The sequence below is a fragment of the Mesocricetus auratus genome, unplaced genomic scaffold (genome assembly GCF_017639785.1).
Source record: "Mesocricetus auratus isolate SY011 unplaced genomic scaffold, BCM_Maur_2.0 Super-Scaffold_100007, whole genome shotgun sequence".
Classification (NCBI taxonomy): domain Eukaryota; kingdom Metazoa; phylum Chordata; class Mammalia; order Rodentia; family Cricetidae; genus Mesocricetus; species Mesocricetus auratus.
Genome location: NW_024429191.1, coordinates 34,442,239 through 34,446,689, shown reverse-complemented (window position 1 = coordinate 34,446,689; position 4,451 = coordinate 34,442,239).

Genomic DNA, 4,451 nt, shown 5'->3' with positions numbered 1-4,451 from the left:
TCCCTCCTCCCTTCCCTTCCCTGTCTTCCCTTCCCTGTCCTCTAGTCCCTCTCCTCATCTCCCTTCCCCCCTCCTCTCCCCCTGCCAGCCTGCCCCTCTTTCCTCCCAACTCTCTCCTCCTGTGGAGAAAGAGATTTTTATCCTCTGCGAGGATTATTGACCTACTTTTTAAAATAACATTTAGCTGGGGGAAGGGTTTTAAAAAGACAGCGCTCCCTGCAAGCACAATGCTACTGTGTTTCTCGTCCAAGGACAATTTTGTAATGTGGAAGTCTTGACGCATGTAGCACTCCTGGGCATTTGTCCCAAGCATCTTTTGTGTCTGAAAAGATTAATATAAAATAGTAGAAAGTTAGAGAAACACATCCTGTGTAATTCAAATAATGAATTCAGAAAAGCTATCACGACACCTGGCTTAGAGCATACTACTGGGTAACTGTGACTTATCATAAGCTGTCTAAAAGCAAACAAACAAAAAACAGGTGACAGTCACACAGAGGCAGAGGCAAGAGAATAACAAGTTCAAAGTCTGGGTTTGGAGGGGGTTCAACAATTTAGGGAGGTCCTGTTTCCAAAATAAAAAGTGAAACCCTGGGGCATGGTTCAGGGGCAAAGCTCTTGCCTGGTACGTAGAAGACCTGAGGTTAAACCCCCAGTAGGGCAAAAAGCAAACTAACAGAATGATGTGAGTCACAGCTGGATAAAAGCATCATGGGAAATTAACACTGCAGAGCCAGCTCCTTTGTGGACACAGCCGAGCACTGGTACTGGCGCCCAGGGTCTTGTGCATACTAGGCAAACACTGTACTAATGGCGCCACTGCCCAGGCTTATGGTGTTTCTTTGAAGTTCTTTCTAGAGCTTTCCCCCTTGCATTCCTAACCTAGCTAAGTGTCTGTTGCAAGAGACCTATGATCTGGCCTGTCTCTGCTTGTGACATGCCTCCTTACCAACCACAATCACTCCTGACTAGATTTAAAGTGAGAGGCTTGTGATTTTTTTTACTTTTGTTTACACACTGAAAAATCACTGTATGGTCATGAGCTGTGTAGCAGTTTAAATGAGAATGGCCTCTGGAGGTTCATAAATTTGAGTGTTTGATCACTAGGGAGTGGAACTGTCTGAGAAGGATTAGACGGATTAGGAGATGGGTCCTTGTTGGAGAAGGTATGGCTTTGTAAGAGGAGGTTGTCACTGGAAGTGGGCCTTGATGTTTCAAAAGCCCATAGCAGACCAAGTCATCTCTGTCTGTCTACTGCCTGTGGATCAGGATGTAGTGCTCCCGGCCATTTCTCCAGCACCATGTCTGCCTACTTGTCACCACACTCCCTGCTGTGATGATTGATAATGGTCTACGCCTCTAAAACTATAAGCAAGTCCCAAATTAAATGTCTTCTTTTCTAAGAGTTGTCTTAGCCGGGCGTTGGTGGTGCACGCCTTTAATCCCAGCACTGGGGAGGCAGAGGCAGGCGGATCTCTGTGAGTTCGAGGCTGGGCTGGACCGATAGCCTCCAAAACAATACAGAGAAACCCTGTCTTGTAAAACCAAAAAAAAAAAAAAAAAAAAAGTTCAAGGCTATCACTGACTACCTAGTGAGTTGCGACCCAGCTGGGTTATCTGAGACTGTATCTCAAACTTCCTACTGGGGCAGGCTGGAGGTAGGGAGAGGGAGAACCTATATGTCAATAATTATTTGCTTTACTGTACTAGCGCATGAACCTGAGATTCAGAAACATTACCTAAAGTAGAGCAGTAAAGGGCATGCTAGTTGTTCTATAGGCTCTTTCTTTACTCAGTACTTTCCACAATTAACAATCGCAGGCAAGAATGCTATTCCGTAATTCAAGAATGGGGAAATGTAAGCATGGTAGTACCTACCTGTAACTGTAGCACTCAAGCAGCCGAGACAGAAGGATTTTGATTTCAAGGCCAGTCTGAGCTATGTAGTGAGACTTTGTAAAATAAAATAAATTTAAAATACAAACAATACCAAGTGTTGTGGTACCTGCTCTAAAAGAAGAGGTAGGAGGATCAGGAGTTCAAGGTCAACCTTGGCTACATAGTTTCAGGCCAGCCTGGGCTAAGTGAGAGTCTCAAATAAAATAATAATAACAACAACAGCAAGCTGGGCCTAGTGGCACATGCCTTTAATCCCAGCATTTAGGGGGCAGAGGCAGGTGGATCTCTGTGAGTTCAAGACCATCTTGGTCTATGTGAGTTCTAGGAGAGCCAGAACTACAGAGTGAGACACTATCTCAAAAAGAATGCATGAATGGATGAATAAATAAATGGAGACAATTTAAGAGGAAAGAAGTGTCACCCCCAGTCTAAAACACCTCATCCCCAGGAGCTAGGGGCTTTACCAGCACTGGGCTAGGAGAGGACATAGCACACATTCTGTCCTCAGAGCATGTCAAGTGGAGGAGACTTCCAGGAATCAGGATGCCACCTCTTCTTGCTCCTAAATGTTTGAATGCTGTGGGATTTCACTGTGAGTATGGCTCTGTTATTATTATGAGTTAAGCCCAAGGTTATCTGGAATGACAAAATAACTGCAGGTGAGATTGGACCAGTCCCATGTCCCCCTATCCTTGGGAGGATGAGTGAATGCTATGCACCCTGGAAATACATCAGCATCCAGGCCTCTGCTTCTGCGTGCAAGCAGCCTTTGATAAATAGCATCTCTAGGAAAAGCTAGGACTTGATATTGGGATACAGATGGGGGTGGGGGCACCATCCCTAAGCTTTCAAAAAATAATCCCTGTTGCATTTTTCTACTGGGCAAATGTGTTTGAGTCACAGAGAGGAATGATGTCCCATCTGGCTGGATCTGGATCTTCATCAAGGTCACCCAAGGTGGTTGAAATGGCTGAATGATGTGAGCCTGTGAGTGGGAGGCTGGGGAAGTTGTCCATGTGAGGATGATCTTTGAGGAACAGCAGGAACTGGTGGACAGACAGTGGCTGGGACTGGAGAGCAGCCTGCTGAGCAAAAGGAGCCAGGGCTAGAAGGACAGATGTCAAAGGGTTTCTCTTATACATGGAATCTAGATTTTATACACATGTACACATACACCATGAAAAGTGGAAGGGGCTTTTGGGAGAAGGGGAACACAGGAAAAGGCAGGGGCAGGTAACAGTGAATACCGCCAGTGCATGAGATCTTGAATGACAGGTTGTTATTATTAAGCCAACACTTTATACAGGAAATGCAAACTAATAAAATGTGTTACCATTTTTGGAATGCCAACATTATGGACCTAGCCACCCCTGCCACCATGCCTGCCTGGCTGTGAGGGACTCCATTCCTCTGAACTGAGTCAGAATAAACCGTTTTCCCTTGAGTTGATTTCGCCAGGTATTTGTTCAAAGCTAGGAGAAGAAAAACTAACGCACCAATAGTGGCAGTTCAAGTGTGAACCACACACCCAGCTCTCTGTTTGAAATATTTTACATATACAGTCTTCCAAGCTGGGCCCGGTGTTGTGCCCAAAGTCCCAGCTACTCGGGAAACTAAGGTTAAAAAATTTACAATGGAGCCTGGCAGTGGTGATGCAGTCCTCTAATCCCAGCATTAGGAAGGCAGAGGCAGAAGGATATTTGTCATTCCATGAACAGCCTGATGGATCTACAAAGAGAACTCCCAGACCAGCCAGGGTGTGTAAGTGCACACTACAATTTGAGTTCAAAGCCAGCTTAGGTAATGTAGCAAGAGTCTGTCTTAAAATTAAAATGTTTTAAAGTTCTAGGTGTGAGGGAGCTTCTGCAAAACCTGACAATTCAAGATCAATCTCCTAGCCCGGCGTTGGTGGTGCACGCCTTTAATCCCAGCACTTGGGACGCAGAGGCAGGCAGATCTCTGTGAGTTTAAGGCCAGCCTGGTCTACAGAGAGAGTTCCAGGACAGGCTCCATAGCAACAGAGAAACCCTGTCTTGAAAACCAAAGCCAAACAAAAAGTCAGTCTCCTGTGCTCACATGGTAGGAGAGAGCCAATTTCTAGAAGCTGTCTTCTGATCTTCACACAAGCAAGATGGCACAGGCACTCACGTGCCCATTCGTGTCACATGCACACATGTGCAAACACACTAATGTTTTTATTTCTTTTTTAATATTTAGCAAGGCTGAGAAGTTTCTGTGGATAAATCACAAGCCTGACAACCCCAGTTTGAATCCCCAGTACTGCATAAAGCAACATGGTGGTTGCATAAGTCTGTGGTTGCATGAGTCTGCAATTCCAGTTCTCCTGCGGACAGATGGGAGGCAGAAACAGGAGATCCCCGGAAGCCCAAAGGCAGGGAGCCTGGCACATGCAGAGCTGAAAAACAGAAACCCTGTCTCAAGGTGGAAGGCAAAAGGACATGGAACACCTGAGGTTGCCCCCTGACCTCCACACATACACCATCGCACACACATCATACATACACAAAGAAGAAAAAGACTTTAAAGATTAG